The 26,233-nt window shown below is 48.9% G+C and overlaps 1 protein-coding gene across 1 annotated transcript in view; it reads left to right on the plus strand.

Moving 5' to 3' along the window:
• Positions 1-26,233, plus strand: part of LOC136398569 (E3 ubiquitin-protein ligase parkin-like) — a 719,582-nt gene that overhangs the window by 23,850 nt on the left and 669,499 nt on the right. The gene's annotated exons all lie outside the window — the stretch shown is intronic.

Here is a 26,233-nt window from a genome sequence, read left to right on the forward strand (position 1 = left end):
GAGGGACCGTGTCCAGCCCCGTCTGTCCCTGCGGATGGTCGGTGCCACATTAAGGGCTCCTTTACGCATTAGAGTTCAAACGTGACGCTCTGAATTTCTGTGTCCAACAAAACAGGGTTTATAGAATCAGTTCTACTGCTTTTATAACCAGTTTTAGAAATAATTTGATTTGAATTTACTACTTTTGTGATCTTTAGATTTTGGTTGAACTATGTCTACCAGAAACACCTTCTTAAATAGAAATAAAGATGAAAGACATCTATTTTATTATATGGTCAATCCTGCCCATAGAGAAATGTTGCTTAATGCTCAACGCTTTTTTACTATCAACATTATTACTATTATTTGCTTAATGCCTTCATCTTTTCCACACAGCTGTTTCCCCCAACTCTGACAGCACCCTCTGCTCCGACAGCTTCAGTCTGCTCTGTGTGTCCATGAGTCTGTTTCTCTTTGTTTGTTAGTGTACTTTGTTCATTAGATTCCACATGTAAGTGTATTGCATGGTTGGTACTTGTCTTCCTCCGACTGGCTTCTTTCACTCAGCACAATGCCCTCCAGGTCCGTCCATGCCGAGTTCCTTCCTTTCTACAGCCCCCTTGAGTAGCGTTCCGCGTGTACATGTACTGCAGCCTTTCACCCACCTGTCCACTGCCGGGCCCTCGGGCTGCCAGGAGCACGGAGGTGCGTATATTCCTGCAAACTCTGGATGTCTTCCCAGAAGTGGAATAGCTGAGTCATCATACATTTCTACTTTTAATTTTTTGAGGTAACTCCATACTGTTCTCCCCAGTGGCTGCACCGGTCTGCACTCCCACCCACAGTGCACAAGGGTTGCCTTCTCTCCACACCCTGGCCAGTACTTCTTGTTTGTTGACTTGTTAGTGAGCGCCATTCTGGAAGGTGTGAGGTGATATCTCACTGTGGTTTTAATTTGCATTTCTCTGGTGATTAGTGATGTGGAGCATCTTTTCATATGCCTATTGGCCATCTGTACGTCCTCTTTGGAGAAGTGTCTGTTCGGTTCTTTGCCTGTGTTTTAATTGGAATGTGTTTGTCTTTTTTTGTAAGTTCTTTATAAATTTTGAATATTGATTCCTTATCAGATATATCATTAGTAAATGTTGGAGGAATCACGCTATCTGATATTAAACTATACTACAAGTCCATTGTAATCAAAACAACATGGTACTGGCATAAAAACAGACATATAGATCAGTGGAATAGAATAAAAAGCCTAGAAATAAACCTATAACTTTATAGTCTATATTTCACAAAAGAGGCAAATACATACACTGGGGTAAAGTTAGTCTATTCAATAAATGGTATCAGAAATATTGGACAGGTATGTACCAAAAATGAACTAGACGACCTTTCCAAACCAGACACACAAATAGGAATAAACTAAAATATGGATTAAAGGCTTAAAGTTAGATCCAAACCATAAAAATCCTAAAAGAAAACATAGGCAGTAAAATCTTGGACAAGCTCAAGGCGATATTTTTCCTTGCCTTGGACAAAGAAAACAAAGAAGAAAATAAAGTGACTATACCAAACTAAACAATTTTTTACTTTTCTATTGAATTTATTGGGATGACATTGGTTAATAAAATTTCCTAAGTTTCAGATGGACAATTCTATCTTGCATCATCTATAGATTGTGTCCTGTGTGCACTAATGCTCAACTCCTTTAGTGAGCTCAGTAGTGAGGTTCCCACCGGTTTACTTTGGGGAAGCCTGTCCACACTAATGTATTGCACTTTGCACATTCACAACCACGTTTTGGAAAATAGCCCGCCCTGCAAGACACTGAAGTCAGTTAAGTCACTAATTTTTTTGTTTTCCTTAACGGAACTAACTTCTGGGCACAAATATAAGTTAACACGTGTCAGCTTTCACCCCCCTGTGAGGTGGATATTTTCACGCTGAGACGCTGAGGGTCAGGGAGAGGGAGTACACCTGCCCCACGCAGTACGGAGCGTCACTCTCTCTGCGCCAGAGCCTGGGCTCGCCCTGCTCGCAGCCTGCACGGGAAAGGACGGGCTACCTTGTTTTCTAAAGAATACGTGACTAGGATATTCACTCCCATCCTCATGAGGACACATTTCTGTGGTGTCTGGTGTCAGCTTAACACCCAGTCCCCTGCACTGAACAGGTGGAGCACGCCTGATGCCCATGGGCATCTCTACATGATGACATCAGCAGAAACGTGTGGCACCCGTGAGCAAAAAGAAGCTGAGTTTATGTGTCCCTATCCGGGCTGTGTGCGTGCCGCCAGTGTTCACACACAGACACCAGTCGTCGTCCTCTGTTTGTGGCGCTGTGTTTGTTCCTGTTACAATTCTCACTATAAGAAAAGGTTGGACAGTTTGCAAGGGAGCCGCCCACAGGTCTGTAGAGGGGACCCTGCCCTGCTCTGGAAGCCTGCCAGTGGCAGTGGGATCGTCGTGATTACGCAGAAGGGGACATGGACAGTGCGGGTTCTGAGGGCACTTGACAGATGTTCTGTCGAGTAAATCCTCCACTGCACCTTGAGGCTGGGGGTCTCATTCCTCTGAACCTAGGCTCTGAGACAGCTTCTTCCCCAACATCATACGGTGTTCTTGCCATGCGTATTTGACTCGAGCACCATGCATAGGCCCCCAGGGAGCCCGTGTGGCTCGCCCGTATATTATGGGTTTATTTTGCATGAAATTGTGCTTTATTTGTAGGAACTTGTCTGCGTCCAAAAGTAGGGGTGAGGCCGTGTATGTGCCAGCAAGCAGACGGTGGTGGAGGGGAAGACAGGGCGTGGCCACAGCCAGCACGGACGTGCATGGACGAGCCCGGCTACCGTCTCCAAGGGTGGTCAGGGCTGCCGGCCACCTGTCCTTGACATCTGCTCCCCCTCCCCCTGGCGAGTGTCTTACACTCTCTCTCATCCCCAGTAACCTAATTTCTTCAGGATGTGACATTGCTGCTACTCTTAAATGTTTCAGAATTGCTAAAACTGGGTTCTCTTACTGCAGGGGAATGAAAGTAGCAGGTCAGGGTCAGGGTCAAGGTCAAGGTCAGGGTCGAGGCTGGGGCTGTCCCTGCTGATTTCTGCTGACTGTCAGTTCTGTCGGCATGCTGACACTCGGCCCCCAGGTCAGGGTCAGGGTCAAGGTCAAGGTCGAGGCTGGGGCTGGCCCTGCTGATTTCTGCTGACTGTCAGTTCTGTCCGCATGCTGACACTCAGCCCCCAGGTCAGGGTCAGGGTCAAGGTCAGGGTCGAGGCTGGGGCTGGCCCTGCTGATTTCTGCTGACTGTCAGTTCTGTCCGCATGCTGACACTCAGCCCCCAGGTCAGGGTCAGGGTCAAGGTCAGGGTCGAGGCTGGGGCTGGCCCTGCTGATTTCTGCTGACTGTCAGTTCTGTCGGCATGCTGACACTCCGGCCCCAGGTCAGGGTCAGGGTCAAGGTCAAGGTCAAGGTCAAGGTCGAGGCTGGGGCTGTCCCTGCTGATTTCTGCTGACTGTCAGTTCTGTCTGCATGCTGCCACTCCGGCCCCAGGTCCAGGCTGCGTCCTGAGCACACTCCTCAGCTGTCCCAAGTCAGGCGTGTTCTTTACCCAGCCTTGCCCTTCAACATGCAAATAGTCTTTTCTGGTTAAACTTGCTATTTTTAATATATTAATTTAATTTTGTGGAATCAAAGGCTTATTTGAAGTGTGTTAGATCCTTAGATCCTAAGTGCTTAGAAAAAAATCTCTTTAATTTACACAAAATAAGGCCTAATCGTGTTATAAAAATTTAATTCTAATGGTTTTGTATAAAATTAATTCTTTAACGGATATGGGGTGATCATGATTTTTATAAAATGACTTGAATTTTTTTACGTTGTTCTTTTTTATTGAATTGATTGGAGTGGCATTGGTTAATAAGTTATATGTTTCAGATAAAGTCATGTTTCTATAATATGTCGTCTGTACACTGTGCTGTGTGTTCACCCCAAGTTCGAGCCTCCCTCCACCACCGTTTCTCCCCCTTCCTGTTGTCTGTGTCTATGGAATTTTGTTTTGTTTTGTTTTCCTTAATTCCTTCACCTTTTCCACCCAGCGCCCTCTGCCTGCCACTCTGACAGCTGTCAGTCTGTTCTCTGTGTCTGTGAGTCTGTTTCTATTGTATTTTGTTTATTTTGTTCATTAGAGTCCACAAATGAGTGACTTTGCCTGATATTTGTCTTTCTCTGATGGGCTCGTTTAACTGAGCACAATGCTGTCCAGGTCCACCCAGGCCGTCCCAAAGGACAAGATTTCCTTCTTTTATTCTGAAGACTAAGTAGTATTCCATAGTGTAAATGTACTGCAGCTTTTTATCCGCTCGTCCACTGAAGGCGCTTGGGCTGCAAGGAGCACAGAGGTGCATGTATTCTTTCAAATTAGTGTTTTGGGGGTCCTTGGATGTAGCCCCAGAAGTGAAATTCTGGGTCATAGGGCAGTTCTATTTTTAAATTTTTGAGGAAACTCCGTACTACTTTCCACAGTGACTGCACCAGTTTGCATTCCCAACAGTGCTCAAGGGTTCCCTGTTCTCCACACCCTTGTCAACTCTTGTTGTTTGTCGATTTATTGATAATAGCCACTCTGACAGGTGTGAGGTGACATCTCATTGCATTTCTCTGATGACTAGTGACATTGAGCATCTTTTTCTATGTCTATTGGCTACCTGCATGTCCTCCTTGGAGAGGTGTCTATTCAGAATTTGAATTTTTATATATCTTATGTTTATATAAATTCAAACTTATTTTTCAATTTTATAATTTATCGGCACTATGATTAGATATTCTCACTGATTCCCAGAAATTAGTACTAAAAGAGTAAGTAAAAGTCCCACTCTATTTTATGTTGCTGAATGACCACACATTTAATGACTGCTTTTTAAAAAATAAATGGCCATTATGAGTGACGATGCATTACTTTTATTACATGTGTGGGTTGAAAATTAAACATTAAGGCCCACCAAAGTTTAATTCTTAAATAATAATAATAATAATAATAAAAGGAAAAGCCAGGAAGACCCCCAACTTAATTCTTTAAAAAATTAATACAAAACCTCCTCCAGCTCTAACAAGAAGTCAGTGAAGTGAAGCCTTTGGGGACATCTCTTCGGACAAACAATAGTTTGTTATAATGTTCACTTAACAATTATATGAAGACTCTATCGATTTCTGTCCCTAATAAGAGTTCACGTTGCAGAAACACGTACACATGGGATTTAAAAGGTGAGGAACTATTTATGAGAGAGCGCGTGCACCTGTTTCATGTGCGGACACAGAAAGCCCAGCGCCGTTGACTGGAACTGCATGGGCGCGGCGGAGGAGCAGGCAGGGCCGGGTCCCTGGCGTGTCGGCGCGGTCGTGTGTTCAGCAAGTCCGGTGGGGCCAGCTGCGTCACGGGATGTGGCCACGAACGGGACGGGCAGGTCCCTGTCCTCCTGGAGCCAATATTCTCAGAACGTAAACCGTGAAGGACCTCAGAGCTCACGAAATGACAATGACAGGTCGCCCTGACAACTCCTGGGGGCTCATTCATCTGCGCGAAGCCAGCGTCAGTCCTGTGCCCCTTTCTTGACGACACCCGCCGTCCCACGTCACGCCGCTGTCGTCAGGGAGGGCCAGACCCCACTCTGCCTATCAAGAATACATTAAGCCAAGTCATCCGCTTGGAAAGTTCCGAGTTTGGTAAAATTCTTAAAGTATTTCATTCACTCGGTATGCACTTAAAGAGATCCTGCTGTTTGTCATGCGGGTTTAGGTGCCGGAGATCAAAAGATTTAGACCAAGACTTACTACGGTCATCAGGAAGAGTAAGGTTTAGTAGAACTGCAGGCATGGGATGAGGTTATATACAATATGGGTTAGAAATCAGAATAGAGTATGAGGGACAGGGTCATAAAAGGAAGGGGAGCCATTGCTAAACACACAAAATCTAAAATGCTATCGCAGTCAGTTTTACCCAGAAATTTTCTTTGTTGGATATCATGGGCTGTAAGATCAGTTTGGTTTCGTCTCATAGCTATCAACCCTAAACACTGTTCAGATGTATTCTTTGTCTTTAAAGCAGTATCCTCTCATTAGCCAGATTGGACTTTGTGTTCCTTTTCTTCACAGTAGGGAAAAATGCACACAGATTCCCAAGTCGACACAAGCAGCAATCCTCTTCTGTACCCAGGAGTTTGTTTGCGGACTAGGTAATAACTACTTCCCAAGTAAATGCCCACTGAGCTGGGTTGCTGCTCCCCGTCCGTGTGTTCTGACATCAAACACATCAGCTACATCTACTGGCGACTTGGCTGCGATACTGTTTTCATCTTTAGGCGATGCATATTTATTGAACACCCGCCGTGTGTACGGCGGTAGGGTAGGGTCTGTGCAGTGTGCCCGGATGAAGATGTATAGACACAGGGGAGGGCAAAGGTGGGTTTACAGGTATGAATATGCGAAACACAGAGTTTATTCTCATGTTATTATTTGTTTTCTTTTGTTGTTTTTGTAACAGAGACAGAGAGAGGGACAGACAAGAAGGGAGAGAGATGAGAAGCATCAAATCTTCATTGCGGCACCTTAGTTGTTTATTGATTGCTTTCTCATACGTGCCTTGACCGGGGGGCTACAGCAGATGGAGTGACCCCTTGCTAAAGCCAGTGACCTTGGGCTCAAGCTGGTGAGCTTTGCTCAAACCACATGAGCCTACGCTCAAGCTGGCGACCTCAGGGTTTCATACCTGGGTCCTCTGCATCCTAGTCCGCCGCTCTATCCATTGCACCACCGCCTGGTCAGGTGCGTGCTATTACCTGTTCATTATTGTATTATTTTCCATAGGGACAACTGCAAACCTACCTTTTCCTGACCCACCCTCTATATCCCAGATCAGAAGAGGGGACAGTTCATTGTGGGGCAGAAGGAGAGTATGTAGGAGGCCGTCCACTGGAGCCTGACGGTGCGGGGTGAGGACACAGGCTCTGGAGCAATGCCACCCGGACGCCAGCTCTGCTCTGTGCCACGACCTGGGGCTCACTAGTCTACTGGGCCTTCCTCCCCGACCTTTAAAGCAGAGATAAGAATGCATGGTGGTGATGTCTATTTCATATCATTGTTATTGAGTCAGGTACTATCTATCGATACAAAGTGACTAGACAGTCCTTAGACATTGTCAATGCCATGTAATCTGTGCCTGGCTTTGAGGAACGAGTAGATGGGACTAGTAGAGATGCAGGAATGATGTTTCAGGGGGAAGGAGCGGCCCGTGAGAAACAGACAGAAAGGTGGGAGAATGAAGAGTATTTGTAGACCAGGAACAGTGTATCTGCGCGTATATGTGTGTGTGTATGTCTATATGGGGGCAAGCCAGTGTATATACACGTGTGGATGTTGATGGGTTAGGTGATATTTATTTAATTTACTTAGATGCCAGTTTATAGGACACAACTGTCGTCCATCCCAGTTTCTGTCTGTGTGTGTGCAGGCACACTGGGTGGTCTGCAGGTCATGTGACACCACCTCCAGTGCTGTCAGCTGCCTTTCCTGACCTCTTATTGTCTGTCAGGCGTGTGCTGGGAGTGTTGCTTAATCACATCAAGTCCTCTTAGTGACTTTCTGTTATGACCCCCATGTGTGTATGTGAACACCTGTGCCTTTTATGTAGGCTGAGTAAACCACTTGCCTGTATTCGTCTTCTTTATTAACAAATTATCACAAATACTGGCGTCAAACAACACCCATTTATGATGTCCCAGTGTCTGTAGGTGAGGCGTCTGGCCCGGCTTCCCCGGGCCCTCTGCTCAGGGGCTCCCAGGGTGTAATAGAGCTGTTCACCTGTGGGGTTCTGGGTCCTCTACCGGGCGCACCTGGCTGCTGGCAGAAGTCGGGTCCTGCAGCTGTAGGACTGAAGTCCCTGCTTTCTCGCTGCCAGTCAGCCGGGGGCGCCCCCAGCTCCCAGAGGCCCCGGCAGTGCCCTCCGTGCGGCCCCGCCGTGGACACCCGCACAATGGGGAGCTCACTGCGAAGCCAGAGGGGACTCCCCTCCCTCCCTTCTTTCAGAAAAGGCCTCGGTCTTTCCTGGGGGTGTCACCTGACTAGGCCAGGCTCACCCAGGGTCTCTCTTTTAATTAAGTCCAAATCCATTGATTGCAACATTCTGTATATTTGAGAAACCCCTGCACTTTTGCCATATGATGAAAGCTAATAATGGAAGTGACATCTGATCACCAACACTGAAGGGGGGGAGAGGATCATACAGGACATGTGTACCCAGGGCCCGAAGCTTGGGGACCGCCATATAATTCTGCCTCCGTATTGTCCAGGGTTATAAAACTGAAAGGTTGGGATTCAAAGCATAGTCTCTCTGACTACGAAACAGCCCATAAAGTCTACTCTTATCTTTGCATCACATGCCCCCCCCCCCACACACACACACACAAACACCACAGGAATCTCCCGTTAGAAACTGTTAGCCGGTCAGGCGAGACTGTGAGGGCGTCAGCACCTGAATTCTCTGCACCTTCAACATCTTGTGGATTCTTTTGAAAATGCTTTCTTTTTAGGAACTATGCCCCTGTCAAGCTGAGATCTCAAAATGGTAAAGCAAATACTTGTTATTTTACCATTTTCCCTTACTTTGCAGTTGTTAATATCTCTTGCAGAACCTTTTCAACCTTGTCGTGTTTACATCTCAAAAACCATTGCAGAAATCTGTGGGCATTTCTTGTCTTCTGGCCTGACAGTATTATATCATGTAAACTATATCTGTTTTCAATCATCTGAATTTGAGTGATAGAATAACGCCAGGCCAGCAGAACCTGCGTCAAACCATGGTTTGTGCAACAACGATATTGGCCTGAAAACATGGGAGCGGTCGCGTCCACTCCGGCCGCGCCGCCGTGGCCTCACACAGACGGTGCCCTGGGCCCTGGGCCCTGGTTAGAGTGTTCACTGCCGCTCCAGACCTGGGCGCCACCCAGAACAGCTGAGGAAGGCCTGATGATTTGGAAAGGTCGATGGCTTTGGTTAAAGAAAGCGGCCAACGTCAGAAACCAGGCCTTCGGAAATTCTCATTCTTCTTCGTTGTCCAACAAATTCATTCATCAGCCATGTCGCCGTCCAAGAGACGCACAGATGCGGGACGATGATGCGTCCCCTTGCAGGAGGTCTGTCTTATTGCGCTGCCACCAATTCAACAAACAGCGCACTCGGCGTCTTCAACAAACAGCGCATGCGCGAGACTGAGCGCAGCCCGGGGGGGGGGGGGGGGGGAGGAAGACGAAAAGGGAGCAAGAGGAAAAGAGATAATTCCTCACACAATAAAGAAACATCCTAGGAGGAAACTGGGCGGAATACGCATTATTGGTACATTAGCTTCCTAAAAAAGGAAAGTAGGCCAGCGGGAACGAATCCTTCACACCAATGCGTTCTGACAGAATGAGGGAAGGTTTCTAGATGCGTCAGGTGGCCATTCTCTGCTCTCCTGACTCATTTACCTCCTTGGAAATCATCGCTAGCAAGAGAACGAGCAGCTGACCAACGCCATACAAGATCGTTCAGGGGTAGATGCTATTATAGATGCATTCACAGCCCACCCGGTTTCAGGACCGGGGTGGAAGGGCGATGCTTAGCCTTCCCTGGGGACTCAATCCCTTCTGGCCTGTGTCCGGCCCTCCTGGGAGTCCCTGCGGAGCTCCGCAACTTTGAACAGTTCATGACTTTGATGTGTGCTGTCCCCTAGTGGTGCCCCCGAGGTCTGCTTCTCCCAGACCTTGCCACCGCGGCCAGTTCTGGACCCGTGGGGACTTTGTGGTCTGGTTTGCCCATTTCCTTGTACTTTTGACCCTGAATCGTGACATTTTACCCTGGATTGATGTAGTCCGTTTTTGATGTTGTTTTTACCTTTGTGTGGAGTTTCCCCCCCTGCATTTTGGCCTGGCTGGGCTCATCCCTGACCATTCTCAGTCAGAAGATTTAGAAATACAGGCCAGTTGTTAAACGTTGTCTTTTGTTTATTGCTCTGGCCATTGTCTGAGGCGTGTGTTATCCCTGTTTTATAGATGAAGAAACCGAGGCTTAGGAAGATGTAAACACTTGTCCCAAATCACGCTACTGTGAATCACCCAACTGCTATTTCAGCCAGTTATTCCTGAATCCACAATGATATTCATTGCAGATGCTCACCCCTTCCAGTTTGTAAGTTTGCCTTTATTCTCTAAGAGAGGCTGCTTTGTAGCAATCAAACCTAATTCCATAAAGCTGGGGTGCACAGCGGCTGAAAGGACAAGGACACTGGAGTCAAAGGGAGGGGGTCCAAATCCAACGGATGACGCTGACAAAGCCACAGAGCCACCGGGACTCCAGGGAGATTATGTTTCTGAAACCCAGAGTTTTCATTTGTAAAACTCCTAACATAGATATAAACATCGCTGGGATCTCCAGCAGGATCTAACGCCAGGCAAGCACCATAGCATGCACTCAATATGTGGCGTCTGATTGCTAGACATGGGTGGTGCCATTGGAAATTACTGAGTAATGGCCCTGGATGGTTACCTCAGTGGTCGAGCATCTGTCAGCCGAGCATGTGGATGTCCCAGGTTCGATTCCTGGTCAGGGCACACAGAAGTGACCATCTGCTTCTCCAGCCCTTCCCCTCTCCCTTCTCTCTCTCTCTCTCTCTCTCTCCCCCTTCTCTCTCTCTCCCTCTCTCTCTCTTCTACTCCCACAGCCATGGCTCAGTTGGAGCAAGTTGGCCCCAAGTGCTAAGGATGGCTCCATGGCCTCACCTCAGGCACTAAAATAGCTTGGTTACTGAGCAACAGAGCAACAGCTCCAGATGGGCAGACTGTCACCCCATAGAGGGCTTGCCGAGCGGATCCCTGTTGGGGTGCATGCAGGAGTCTGTCTTTCTGCCTCCCGACTTCTCAAGAAAAATTAAAAATAAAAAAAAAAGAAAGAAGATGACCAAGTTTCATAAGGTAGAGAACACGGAGGCTCTCCCTCTCAGTCTTCCCGGAAAGCAAGATCTCTGGGTCATACAAGTCAGCACAAGAGGCGCTGTCACTCATCTCCACACAAAGCAGGAGCAGTTAGAGAGCAGGGCCACAGCAGTGCATGTGTCCTGCGGGTCAGCGACATGTATGGCCGCTTCGACGGCACGCCCCCAGTGCAGGCCTCATCTGCTCCCCGGAATGTAACTGCTTCCTGACCAATGAATCAAAGCGAGGAAACACGAGCCATCTGAACAGAGGCGGTTTCATTGCAGCTCTCCGTCTGTGAAACGGGGTGAAGGAGACGTCTCCGTAACGCAGGCTTCCTCCCTCGTGCTGGGGAGGACTGTGGAACGGTGCCTGTGGCTTTGCACTTTTATTTTAAAAGCTCAGTGCGTTTTACTGCCTTTTCCTGGCCATCCTTAACGGGAATCATTCCTGGCAGACGCGAGACATAGGACCCACTCGGCCAGGTTTTGCAATATGCAGTTCAATTTAGAAATGACATAAACCTGCAACGACGGTGGAGGACCCTGAGAGCCGAAGAGCGCTCTGCTGTCCGTTTTCCTCATGTTGACTAAACAGCACGGTCACCACCCCTGCGGTCATCGGATAAAGGGATATTTTACTGATCTCCGAGTTGACCAGGTTGTAGATTTTATGGGAAAGTTTCTGTAAAAAGCAGCTGAATCTCTGGCTTATTTTTACAGAAGGGTCTGAGCAGAGCAGTCCCTGGACTGCTGGGAAACAGACCGGAGGGGAGAAGATGACGGGCCCAGCACCGCACCCCCTCCCTGCTGCGCCAGGGACCCCAGGGGGCCTTCCTGTCAGGGGCCAGCACTGTCTCCGGGGGACCCTATGCAGTAGGGCGCTATCTGCTCCCCAGAAAGGCGGTTCTCTGTCCTCTGAGTTGACACCTGAATCTCATGAATCCTTTCGTGAACGGTTTCCATGACTCCTGTGCATCAGAATGACCTGGCGAGCTTCAAAAATAACACCCAGCCACCACTGAATAAATAACCAATTTCCAGGCTCCGACCCCAGGTGTGTGGACGTGTAGGAGGCTCTCCAGAGTGGGCTGTCCTTGCCCCGGGCGCCTGGCCTGCCACACGGGCCATGCGCCCTCCCAGCAGCCCGCTGGTTTGGGGGGCCCGGTGGCTGTGGCCCCTCTCAGCAGGAGGGCACCCCGCCTGGCTGAGAAGCTCTGAGCTGGGATGACACACTCTGGCTTAGTTCCCTGTGGGCAGTTCCACCTGCCAGCCCAGCCCGGGACGGGCCCTCCCCGCAGGTGGCGCTGCCCGAGGAGTCTCTGCAGGGATCCACCTGCCAGCCCAGCCAGGGACGGGCCCGGAGGGGTCTCTGCAGGGATCCACCTGCCAGCCCAGCCCGGGACGGGCCCGGAGGGGTCTCTGCAGGGATCCACCTGCCAGCCCAGCCAGGGACGGGCCCGGAGGAGTCTCTGCAGGGATCCACCTGCCAGCCCAGCCCGGGACGGGCCCTCCCCGCAGGTGGCGCTGCCCGGAGGAGTCTCTGCAGGGATCCACCTGCCGGCCCAGCCCGGGACGGGCCCTCCCCGCAGGTGGCGCTGCCCGAGGAGTCTCTGCAGGGAGCGAGACGGTGCTGCTCAGCTCCTCAGACCAAGCTCACCGCGCCCTCCAGGAAGGGCGCCCGGGCATCTTACAGCCTGCGGCCCCGGGCCTTTGTCTGGACGGTGTGGCTGTGACTCTCTTGGTTGGCACTCTGACCTGCCTGCCCCCCCCCCCCCCGCCAGGGCGGAATACCGAGTCTGAGTCCTGCAGGTGGTGCTTGCAATCTGGGTTATACACAAACCGGCCCTCCTTTCGCCAGGGGTCCGGCTGAGGTTCCATCTGCATTCCACGTCTTCTTCCTTAGAGGACGTAGTCAAATCGTGGGAGTATTGTCTTCTGGAGCTAAAAGTAATCATTCTTTTCCATGGGAATTGAAGTACTCCTCTAACTGATGCCTTTGTTAATAGTCTCCTTTGATAGAGGTAGGAGCCGGTGTCTGAGTAATTACAGTGTGTAACCTAAGGGACGGGAATGAGACTGAAGATCTGTGTGTACAGTCCCCCCTCCCCCCACCTCCCACACAAAGGCTGTTGGAAGCAGCGATGGGCTGGTTTGCGCCCCACGGAGGGATTGTGGGGAGCGATCGGGAGCAAACAGCCCTATTTGCGTGGCAGCAGGGGACCTGGAGTGGGTGTAGCGACATTGCAAGGGGCCACAGGGTCGGAGGGGGTCACTTCATGAAACAACTCGGTTCCTCCGTGTTCCTCTCACTTCCCGTGGTCTTCTTGGTGTGCGCACCTCCACCAGGCAGCCCTCTGGGTCTCTTCCCTGTGGCTTTGCCTCCGCTGCCTCTGGGGCCTCTGTGAGCTCTGTGGTCTTCTGCTCCGTCCCCGCCGCACCCCAGCCCCTCTCTTGTGAGAAGCTGGAGGGAGTCCACAGGGGCGGAGTCTATCGCAGGCTTCTCCTGGCGTGATTTCTGCGTCAAGATGATCCCTGCAGTTCGAACTTAACATACTAAGTCTTCTTGAAATCACTGGAGCATGAGTTCCTCACCAAGCCCTTCCTTGAGCCCTTAAAACGACCTCCCCAAGGTTGCGACACAAAGCCAGAAGAAGAGTTTTATTTTAAAGTAAGATTTTGTTGACTCCTCTAATGATGGTAAGCATCATGGTCCCATCACCCCGTGGTGACAAGCTCACCGCGTGAGGGAGGGGGTTCATCAAGATTTCCAGGCTGTGCGACGGCAGAGCCTCAGAGTTCAAGGGTGGTGCTGAGCTTCCGGGAGACCGTTTGCAAGGTTAGAACCTAGACCCTCCAGGCCACCAGGTGGTTAGGACAGGTGATCAAACCACAGGTCATTGCAAGATAGTCGGGCAAACTGGAATTGCCAGGGACTGTTCTGAAATCCGATTCTTCGGTCAATTCGGAAAAATCTGGTTAGCCAGGTGAGCCTACTTTCTGGGCAAGGACACTGCGCCCTGCAAATGGGGACTTCCGCCTTTGGGACGAGGCCATTCTGTCTACTCGGAGTCCAGAAGGGACAGTCCACGGCCTTCAGTGCCAGCCTCGCTCAGAGATTCAGCGATGACCATCGATGTGTCAGTCCCAAACCGAAGGCTGTCGTACAGAATAAACAGTCATCTCAGTGGTCTTAATGCTATTAAGGTAAGACTTGGTTTCTTAGTGCTGACAGGCACGTGGGTGTTGTCCTGTAGCCCTCCCTACCCGATGCTGTCAAATGAAGAGGCATAGCCAATTCATATTTAATCTTTTGACAACATTCATTTCGCACGGCCCAATAACAGAAGCTGAGAAACACTTCGTCTCAGAACCCCGACACTGCGGAAATAACTGCCCAACTGCATGTCGTCTTAATGAGCCTGGAAGAACAGGCCTCACTGCAGATCGGCACAGCGATGAGGTTAGTGAAGGTCGGTTTGTTGCGATTTTATCTTCGGCTGGCTCGAAGGTGGTCTCGCCCCTCAGTGTTTGTCCTCCGTCTGGTCGCTTGACTCCCCGCGCGGGTTCGCCGTTTGTTATTCACCGACACAGGCAGAACGCAGAATGGTGCAGTGTCCGCCGTCAGATATCCAGAGTCTAGCAGCGCTGATTAAATATCTGTGGGACCTTGGGGAACAGAGAGCGGTTTAAGTACCTGAAGAAAAACGTAAATAAAATGCAATGGGAACTTAGGGCAGAAGATTTACATTTAATAGATGAATCAAGTAAGACTTCCTGGAGAAGGTGGCATATCTGGGCTCCAGAAGATTGGGAAGAGGGAAATTCAGACATGTTGAAATAGGTGGAAGTGATGCATTTTTTTTTATATTATTGGGGGTAAAGGGGAAGAATGGGATGAATATTTACCGCATACTGACTCTGACACAGCTCCTAAAAGGCCTTTCACGGTTCCCTCTCCCTAAAAATAAGGAGTTAAAGTACAATTTACAGAAGTGAAGTCATGACCCTCAACCACATATAAAATGAACACAAAAAATGTTTGATTTACTTCATTAATAAATGAGGGACATGATAAGATGTTATGATCAATTGAAAGAGCCTTTGAGAAGTTAGGGATCTCTCTCTCTCTCTCTCTCTCTCTTTCTCTCCCCACCCCAAATGTACAATAGACCAAACATCTTAAGATTATGTGTTTCTTGAAAAGTCACTATTTTCTTATCTACTGGACAAAAATATACAATGTTAAACAATGAGTACATCTCCTGTACAGCCCAAACGATTGTACAATGTATTTTTTTAAATATTTATTTATTAATTTTAGAGAAAGAGGGAGAAAGAGGAGACAGAAACATCGATCCATTCCCTCGTGTGCCCTGACCGGGGATCAAACCCACAACCACGGTGTATCCGAGCGGATACTCTAACCAACCGAGCCATCCGGCCAGGGCATGATGTGTTCACTGAGGATAATTCTTTGAGTAACGTGGAAGTCTGTTGCGCAGGAGGAGAGGAGGACAGAGGAAGAGAGAGCCTGGGAGGCGGTCGGGCCCTGGACACGGTCTGTGTCAGCAGAGGATGCACTGGAAACGGTCCGTGTCAGCAGAGGATGCGGAAGGAGGTGAGAAGAACCGTGGGCCACGGGGTCCTGAGGATGCCGCGAAGGTCCAGGGAGGGGAGCGTGGCATCACTGGACGGAGGTGGCCATGGCTCTGGGGTCCATGCCCCCAGGGACCGTGCTTCAGCGAATCGAGTCAGATAACCCATTAACACGCCCAATGCCCCACCCTCTGATTCTCAGCAAATTGATCATACTGCACAAAAAATATTATCTACTTACCATTTTCAAATATACAGTCGGCTCAAAAAAACAAAACCAAAAACAAACTCCATCAACATGGTCCAGGTAAAAAAAAAATCTCCATCTGTACTCATTAATCCTTCACGAAATCAAAATAAGAAAGTAACTGTAAAAGGGTTAACAGTTAAAGGAGTGAAGGGCGAGAGAAAGACTGACCAGGCCACAACAATGAACAGCCATCAGGGAAAATTCAGTGAGAAAACTCATCTACCCCAGCAACCTGTATTCATTCCACTAATAAGTTCTGCCCAAAACATGAAGATCGAGTCAAATTAGGTTTCTGAGCCGAGGGTGCATCTAACCCGCACACCACACGCAAGCCAGGAAGAGCAGTCAACCCCGCACTCCAGGCTGACGGCACTATTTCTCATCTTCTTGTGCCCTAGTGTGCCCTCACTTCCAATCACTCCTGATCATTTCTAGTGGCACCTCTCAAGCAGACACAGGGAAGGGAGGAATAAACAGCTAAAAAGTCTGACCACCACTTCACTTGTTTGAGAGATGTGGGACCCTCGAGGGGCTAAGGTTTCCGAAGGAAAAGCTGAAAGAGTGTGAGAGAGAGACTCCAGAGGTTGAATTAGCTCCCCCTCTACCCTGTCTCTCCATAACTGATATGCTCTGGGTTTCATCCACATGCATTTGCAGGGGTCTCTAAGTTATTTCCTGGGACCTTGGTCTCCATGACGTGTGTGTACGCTGTGATATCGGGACCCAGAGCCGACTCTCATTAGTCCTGTGGAGGGTATTTGGGGGTTCGCTGCCTCGGTGCTGAGCAGGCTCCTTTTGGTCTGGGGGTGCCTTCCCCTCTGCCATGCGCCTGTGGGGATATGCAGCTTTGGAAAACCAGAGAACTTTCAAAGAAAAGACCGTGTTCGCAATGTATATTCTTACCGCCCTCTGGGTTTACTCTTCCCTCGACTCAGAACACAAGGACCCTTTGCGAGTGGGCATGCCTTTGCCAGATCCTCTGTCAGGTGGGCATAAGTCCATGTCAGAGTTATTCTTGGATTGGAAGCTGCTCTGAGGAGGGTCATTATGATTTTCTCACATATCACTAGAGATTTCCATCAGTGTTTGTTGTTAATTGTATCGATGGCTAGAACCTTGATGGATCCTCATGGTCCCCTGTCTCCTCGTGGCCACCACCCTGTGTCCTTTCCTCTCTTCCCCTCCCCCGACAACCCGACTCTTGGGCAGACAAGATATACATAAGTTTAGAAAGCCAGCTGTTTCCTAAACTATTATAAATGTGTATATATTTTCTTTCTATTGAATACTAATATGTAATTTTGTCTCTATGTTTTCCTTTTGTGGTGGTGGTGACAAATATATTCTGGTCTGTGATTCTGTAGAATCCTAAAAATAAGGATTTATTTTCCCAGGCCTAGGCAGAGCCAGAGGTGGCACACAGGTGGCTGCCACCCGCTGCACAGGCCTTGCCACACCCTGTCCTTGCACAGCACTAGCTTAAAGCGTGCCTGCTCAGTCTCCCCGTTCCCCGATTACTGCGTCGTTCAAGGGGACGAGAGTCCACCACAGACAACGCTCGCTCGGTCCGAGGTGGGGGCAGGGAAGAGACAGGAAACCCGGGGTCACATCAACCTGCCCGTGGGAGCTTGGAATCTGACTTCAACACAGGAAGCCACAACAGAAGACGGGATGCTTTCGTGCGATACGGCCGTTGAGCTTGTGGGGACTTAGAATCGGAGAGAGGTGGCTCCTTGGCACGCGGCCAGGGCTCAGACGGGTCCCGGAGGCCGGAGGCCTTTGCTTGAGCACTCCCTGAGCGGAAAGACTGCCCTGGGGCTGGCGTCCGGGAAGGCGGGCGGGAGGGTGGCAGCGGGCGATGCTTCTACAAGCGTGAGAACTCACAGCATGGTCAGCCTACATTCAGAGCACAGCAGAATTCTGTCCTATTCCCCAGCGTGATGTCATCACTGAACATTTCTAACTCGTTACAATGTCACCGAAGAAAAATAATTCTTTGCATATTTTAACAAGTACCGTAGTAGCAATCTTCATCAGTCTTAATTACCACCAAGGACTTTTTTTTAAAGCAATATTAGGAAAGATAAGATTTACTAAGGTTGTAAGTTTTGTCTTATCATTTGTTAAAAGCTAAATAGGTTACTTTTTAAAACACCAGAATTTCTAAGAGGCTCTTTCACGGTAGCAGTGGATTGAAAATATTATCATTAAATGAAATATTTATAATGAACCAATTATATTGGCTGTTAGAGATGAAATCAGAGGAGGGCCCCACCTTGTTGTTTTATTCCTCTGTACGTTCATTTCCTTAACAGCTTTCACTAACGTTTAGAACATTTAAAATAAGATTTTAAAATTATTTTTTTTAATAGTATAAAAGGCATCTCTTCTGTAAAAATAAATGAGAAATTCAGCGGACTCACAGATCCTGACACCGGCTACCATCTCTTGGTAAAACATCCAGTGTCAGAATGCCTGCCAGCCTCCTCAAGGAGATCGCCCCCCACCACCCCCAATAATCGCCATCTGGGTGTGTTCTCGCTCGAATGCCAGGGGTTGTAAATCATTCATGGAGAGTCCGTGAAACCTTGAGCGTGGACTGAGGGTGGGAGATGGGGCGAGAAGGCCAGTGCCTGGCAGGGCGCGCGGTGACTGCGGGGGCTGCATCCGGATCCCTACCTGTGTTCCAGCCCAGCCGCTTAGCAGCGGAGTCCTCAGCCCCCGCAGCGTGCAACACAGCGGCCTTCTGGCTCAAGGCTGTGATCACGTGCTGGGGGGGGGGGGGAAGGGCGGACTTTGTAACCGAGAAACTTATATGCAAATCCCCCCCCCCACCTCTGAACCTGTTTCATTTATAAAATGGCTAAGATATGTTGTATTTTTTTTTTAAAGAAGAAGCACTCAAGAGGCACTTACGTAAGCGAATCCGCCATTGGAGTGAAATTTTGGAATCCATCTTGGGTTCTCTTCTATACCGTCATACAAGTACACAATGAGCAGTTTGGGTTTCGGAAATGCTCTATTTTTAATTATATATTTATTTATTCATTTTTGAGAGGGTGGGGGGAGAGAAGGGGAAGAGGAGCAGGAAGCATCAACTCCCACACATGCCTTGACCAGGCAAGCCAGGGGTTTCGAACTGGCGACCTCTGCGTTCCAGGTTGACACTTTAACCACTGCACCACCACAGGTCAGGCCAGAAATGCTCTATTTTAAAGTGCATTATTAGCCAGCTGGAAATTTTTTACCAGTAGACTGGGTCCCTATAATTGCTCAAGACTTCTGCTCCTGAATTTCTGATAATCCATCTTTATCTCTTTGACAGAAATAAGAGAGGGATTCGTGGAAAGCTGCTATGATTCCAGGAAACAGTAAATCTATTGAAGGGGTCCCAGCATGGTTTATACGCCATACTATTAACTGTTAGTAGGAAGGGTTTGGGTTGAGTTCGAAGCCATTTTAAGAGGAATGATGCCTCGGCTGTTTTCACAGATTTAGAGCTGGATGTAGTGTGTAAATAGTGTGTAAGTCAACTTTACACAAAGCAGGGGCGGGGCTGCCTGGGCTCACAGGCAGAGTCCCGGGAGTAACCGGAACTCGACACATTCTGACGGCGGAGGAGATCGGCCCCCACGTGCTGAGCAGCCCCCACGTGCTGCGCGGCCGCCATGTGCTAGGCTCACAGGCAGAGTCCCGGGAGTAACCGGAACTCGACACATTCTGAGGGCGGAGGAGATCGGCCCCCACGTGCTGAGCAGCCCCCACGTGCTAGGCTCACAGGCAGAATCCCGGGAGTAACCGGAACTCGACACATTCTGACGGCGGAGGAGATCGGCCCCCACGTGCTGAGCAGCCCCCACGTGCTGCGCGGCCCCCACGTGCTAGGCTCACAGGCAGAGTCCCAGGAGTAACTGGAACTCGACACATTCTGACGGCGGAGGAGATCGGCCCCCACGTGCTGCGTGGCCCCCACGTGCTGAGAGTGTGCGGAGCGCCACACCTGCCGGGCCCTGCTGAGGGCCTGGCCTCTCTTCTTCCTTCTGAAATCCTCACGACAGCTGATGAATTAGTTGTCATTTTGCAGAGGAGAAAACCGGCAGTGATGAGGGTCATCTGATTGGCCGAAGGTGACACAGCAAAGCTGGGCTCCAAGCATCCACCCAGGATGGTTTCCTAAAGATTTTTTTCCGAGGGAATTTCACCCAACCTGCTGCAGCGTCTGTGATATCCCCCATCGACGTGTGAGTTGTGGATTCCTCAAGCTCTTGAAGAGCCGTGACTTTTCTGCCCCCCTCCCCGCCCCCCATGGCAGGTGTCCATTTCAGGGAAGAAAGAGTGACTGAATTCACCCGGTTGGCTTTGAACATGGTTACTTATTTAGAACCAATCCTTAAATTGTGCATCACTTTGCATTTTTTGTCTTGTCATGGGACGTTTGGTTATTACTTTAAAAATGAATAATGAAAAGATATATTGGCAACAACAACATCAAAAACCCAGGCGAAGGCATTAGCTTTAATCAGCAGTTTTTCCCTCACCAGATGAAATTATTGTGCAGATTCATTAATTAAAAGTCCTAGCGCGCGCACACACACACACACACACACAATTTGAGAATCAAGTTATAACGTTTAAGGGTAGAGTCTCCTTAGGGATTGCTAAGTGTGTTTGAAAGGCCCATACACCAGCTGGGTGGTTCTGTAGCTGGAAGCCTTTTGTAACACAGCATCCGCTCGCTGCCCGGCGGGAGGCAGGGTGTGTCTGTGGAAGCAGGGTGGTGCAGCAGGGTGGTGCAGCCAGGTTCTGTGGGGGGCCCAGCCCACGGGAGTCGGGGCTGTGTCTGTGGAAGCAGGGTGGTGCAGCAGGGTGGTGCAGCCAGGTTCTGTGGGGGGCCCAGCCCACGGGAGTCGGGGCTGTGTCTGTGGAAGCAGGTGGTACAGCAGGGTGGTGCAGCCAGGTTCTGTGGGGGGCCCAGCCCACGGGAGTCGGGGCTGTGTCTGTGGAAGCAGGGTGGTGCAGCAGGGTGGTGCAGCCAGGTTCTGTGGGGGGACCAGCCCACGGGAGTCGGGGCTGTGTCTGTGGAAGCAGGTGGTACAGCAGGGTGGTGCAGCCAGGTTCTGTGGGGAGGACTGGCCCACGGGAGGCAGGGCTGTGTCTGTGGAAGCAGGTGGTACAGCAGGGTGGTGCAGCAGGGTGGTACAGCAGGGTGGTGCAGCAGGGTGGTGCAGCCAGGTTCTGTGGGGAGGACTGGCCCCCTGGGTAAGCATTGCAATCAGTCTATGTGCCGTGACTATCTTCTTGAGAGTAGTTCTCCTCGCGAATTTTCAGAACTCTATTTTTTTATATAATTTTATTGAGAAAATTAAATTGAATGGGGTGTCATTGATCAATGAGAATACATTGGTTTACCTGACCAGGTGGTGGCGCAGTGAATAGAGCGTCGGATTGGGATGTGGAGGACCCAGGTTTGAGACCCCAAGGTCGCCAGCTTGAGCGCGGGCTCATCTGGTTTGAGCAAAGCTCACCAGTTTGGACCCAAGGTCGCTGGCCCAAGCAAGGGGTTACTCGGTCTGCTGTAGCCCCCCGGTCAGGGCACATATGAGAAAGCAATCAATGAACTATTAAGGTGTTGCAACGAAAAACTAATGATTGATGCTTCTCATCTCTTCGTTCCTGTCTGTCTGTCCCTGTCTATCCCTCTCGCTGACTCTCGCTCTGTCTCTGAAAAAAAAAAAAAAAAAAAAAAAAAAAAGAATACATAGGTTTCAGGTAGATGTTTCTATAGCATTTGAACTGTTGATTCAGAATTCAGTTTTTTTCCTCTTAACATTCCGTTATCCAAAGTCCTATGTAAAAAATTTTTTAAAGTGTTTTTTCTTTTTTATTACTTTCATTTTTTATACTGACCATCTTTTTGTGATCTTAACCTAATATTGCTATTGATTTCAAATGTTCTAGGTCGACCTCCTGAGGGGTATGTGAAGTCAGCCTGGCATACTTGGTCGGTGGAAAGATGCTCTACGTATTTGGTATCAGAGCTGCATTCTCTCTTATGTACGTTTTGCGCTCACACAGCCACACCTGGTACTTTCCACAGCATTTAAAATGTGGGAGAGTTTTCTGACCTGGCAGATACTTGCTGTTGGCGCAGATACAGGAACTGCTCTAGCGGTCCAGGTGTGAAACGGCACTGGGGCACATATGGAAGTTTGTGACGAAGGACAGGTGGGACAAGCCGGTACTGGATAAGGCAAGGCAGAATCTTTTACCCAGAAATCTGCGTCACGTCGGTGTGGACACGGCCCTTACCCTTTGCTGGCCTAACCAAGGTGCCTTTCAGAGAGACAGTTCCGGCAGCACACAGCAGAGGGGTTTCATGTGGCACCGCCTGGGGCTCACGCAGGATGTACCATTCGGACTGGAACCGAAGGGTCGCTGCCAGTCCATGTAGAAGGACTGGGTTGCTCATTTGATAATCTTTGTTGTGTTCCTGGCTCACGAGACACATATTCCAGCAAAGGTCATCAAGCAGAGGCTGCAGGATGCCCACCGCCTAGAACTAGAAGAACAAGAATTTCAGCGGATGTTGGGGGAGAGGGTTCTCGATGCCTTCGCTCCCTGTCGCAGGGGCCGGGCACAGGTGCAGAAACTCTGGCCGTGGCTCTGCTCCACAGCGAGCCCACAGGTGTCGAACGAGACGGAGGTTGCCTTCTCAGAGACTGGGGGGCAGGGCGGAGCGGAGGGAACACGGCAGGTGGCAGCTCACACACGCTGTCCCCTTACCGCCAGAGAACAAATTACCCCAAGCAATCAGACTCTTGGGTCTCTGTGACAAGCGGTGATGAAAACTTCTGAGGTCGCTGAAAAGTTTTCATCAGAATCAGGCTCTTCCATAAGTATTCATTTGTCTTATTAAAACACTGTCTTCAGGCCGTAAGCTCCATGTTTAAGATACATACAAGAAAAATGTAAACTGTACAGAAAAAGAATGACTTTTCAGAAGCCAAAGCAAATGATACATAGACTGGGGACCCGGCTCGTTGTGCTGTGAATACTGTGGCTGCTTCCAGCTGTTTGTGGACCAGGAACAGAAAGTCAGGAGAAGAGGAGGCCTGACTGGGCAGCCTGCGGACCAGGCAGAGTGGGCAGGAACTGCAGGTAACGGGGAAACCACGGTGCTGGGGAACGGAGTGTCTGCGGGGCTCTGAATGCACAGTGACTCACGCTTTCAAGAGTCCCGATCATCAGCTGTGCTTTTAACCTCTGTCAAGGAAAAGAAAAAAGAGCTTCAGAATGCAATGAATATATTTTGCTTTATAAAATCATCGCAACTGTAGGCTAACTCTCCTGGCTCCTGGCGTAATAATTGTGTAAGTTTATGGGAAGCTTGGGGTGGAGGGAAGAGTTTAATTGTCTCTGGCTCTTTAGGCGCATTTGGTAAAGCTGGGTGTATAAGCACCAGCAGTTTGGCTCGCCTAGATCAAGTCTACACAGGGGGTTGGATTCTTCCTTTTCCTTTTTCTTTTTTTCCTGAGGTGCACAGCCTCACACCATGCTTCAGGAAAGGAGGGCTTCTGAGGCCGGATAGAATGTGGGGCGTGCTAGGCCCTGTGGTCCCTGTCGTCAGAGTCTGTCAGGGCTGGCGGAGGGAGGACTCCTCACCTTGGCGTCACTTAGCGTCACCTGCCACTAAAGAACCCCCGGGGCTGGCTCCGTACCTTTTCACAGCTTGCAGACCGCTGCAGGGTTCTGTGAGGCAGACTCAAAGAACTGGATCAGCCCTGGCCGGTTGGCTCAGCGGTAGAGCGTCGGCCTGGCGTGCGGGGGACCCGGGTTCGATTCCCGGCCAGGGCACATAGGAGAAGCGCCCATTTACTTCTCCACCCCCCCCTCCTTCCTCTCTGTCTCTCTCTTCCCCTCCCGCAGCCAAGGCTCCATTGGAGCAAAGATGGCCCGGGCGCTGGGGATGGCTCCTTGGCCTCTGCCCCAGGCGCTAGAGTGGCTCTGGTCGCGGCAGAGCGACTCCCTGGAGGGGCAGAGCATCACCCCCTGGTGGGCAGAGCGTTGCTCCTGGTGGGCGTGCCAGGTGGATCCCGGTCGGGCGCATGTGGGAGTCTGTCTCTCCCCGTTTCCAGCTTCAGAAAAATACAAAAAAAAAAAAAAAAAAAAAAAAAAAAGAACTAGGTCAGTCTGTGAATAGCACTTCAGAAACAACAGGTCACCCAGAAAGCGCTGTGGTCTTATTTGGGGGGAAAACGTCATTTCTTAGGATGTTCAAGAACTTGGAGGTGGGTACTAGGATATCTGCAGCTGAATGACAAATGGTTCAGTGAGAAAATATCTGTGTGTAGTATATGTGTCTATTTGCATATGAGATAGCATGCTAAACTATGCAAATTATTCACAATTGGTAGATTACATTGAAGGGTATTATTATAAATTTTTTTGAAATATTTCTCTAGTTTTGAAAACTTATAACACAAAGAGGGAAATCTGCCAACACAAGCTGCTTTGATTATTTTGGGTGGGAAGGGTTTGTCATATGGAAGAAACTGATTGGAAGGAAAAAAGATGTTAAGATCCACAGGGAAGTGAGAGGCAGGATCCGTGCGACTGACTGGGGCCAGCTGCACACGGACAGAAAAGCCTTCTGGGCCTTGGGATCGCCTCGCTGTTCCCTTAGGAGTTATGGTTCCATACTCAAGCCTGTCCCTTAGACCTTCAGGGAGGCCGCTGGGAACACTGCCCAGAGCACAGATCGCCGCCAGGGTGCCTGTTCTGACTTCCGTCCTCTGCACTCAGAGCTCAGTGTGACACAGAGGAGCTGCCAACTTCAAACAGCGTTCCGTGGCCAAATAGGTGGGGAAGCCATTCTGAAAAAAGAGTGTCTGGAGATGTGCCTGAAGCCTCAACTGCTCAACCAAGTAGAGCCAACAGCTTGAAATTTGCTGGAGCCAGGACTGACCTGACCTTGATCTCTCTCCGACTGGCCATTAATCCCCAGCCAGCGGCAGCGCTGGGAAGCTCGGTGTAATAGATGGCATGTCATCCTGTCGGCGTCTAGGTCACCGCAATGACATACTGTATTTTCCTACTCACTTCTCAAGGACATTTAGTGAAGGGTGTAGCACATAGGTGGATAGGTCCCTCGCACTTCAGTCTGCCTGGATATATCATTAGTTGAAACAATATTGCAAACGTGGCTATTGCCCTAAGGGAGCAAAAAGAGTCACTTAGTTTCGGGCAGTTTCTGAGATGCCTGGTTTACTACTGTTAACAGTTAAAAACTGTTGCTAATAATGGTCTTTCACCAATGACGCGGAGCCTGCAAGCTTGGCTCCCTGTGGAAGCGTTTCCTTTAACCCATTTATTTTCTTCCTTTTTTTTTTTTTTTTTTTTATTGTTTAACCTCTACAGTAGGTTATAAAAATTGTGAAATTGGCTTTGTTCATGTTGCTGAGAAAAGTTTTAACAATAAAGGCTTCTACCTCCTTCATTTACTAAGTTTATCTTGGTACACATTAAAATTGTCACAGTTCTTGTGATCTGCTGATACTCTGTCAGTTATTATGGTATTTTTATAACTTTCATGTATGGTTCTATCATGACATTTATGATATAGATAAAACCTTAAGAATACATTTTATGTGATTATTAATATTGCTAATAACAACGTGATATTCACGGACTTGACTATCTTGCGCATTAAGGCACTAAAGTTACAAAACTGTCAGGAGCTCATAGCTTCTTACCAAAGAGAGATGCGTATCTACCCTTCCACACTGGGAACCAGAAGCCAAATATTAACCTCTGGAGACCAAAGATTATAAAATGTGTTGTCAATAAATGATAAAAACAGGAAACCTGACATCTTGATTGTGCTTTACCTTGTATGAAGTATTGTCACCTATAGTATTAGGGAAGGCGGCTCGCCAAATGACGATGCCATGTCTGCAAAGGGTCTTCTTGTAAGTTAGAAAAGCAGGTGGAGCCGTGTAAGACTTTAGGGTGTTTTAGTTTTGTATTCTATTATTTTTATAGTAATTGTTTTTGGAAAAAAACATATGCATTTGGTTTTCATTTCTAATGATCAAAAATACTAGATATTATTTCTAAATGCTCCTGATGATAACAGTAAACTTTTAAACAAACTTTTATGCCATGACCTGGTATGAGTCCTCCTCAGCAAGAAGTAAGGTAAAGATTAACAGAAGTATTTTAAAATTTTAGAAATTTAGAAATGTATACAGGTGGTTATTTTACTGATAAGTGCCTCTGAATAAAATTAGTTATTTGCAGACATGGAAGTGTGAAACTGTTTAGAAAGATACCCCTCATTGAGGGAATAATACTGTTCCATATGGTGACATTTGACAGAAATGATCAGAGCATTTAATTGGTGATTTT

The sequence above is a fragment of the Saccopteryx leptura genome, chromosome 3 (assembly GCF_036850995.1).
Source record: "Saccopteryx leptura isolate mSacLep1 chromosome 3, mSacLep1_pri_phased_curated, whole genome shotgun sequence".
NCBI lineage: Eukaryota > Metazoa > Chordata > Mammalia > Chiroptera > Emballonuridae > Saccopteryx > Saccopteryx leptura.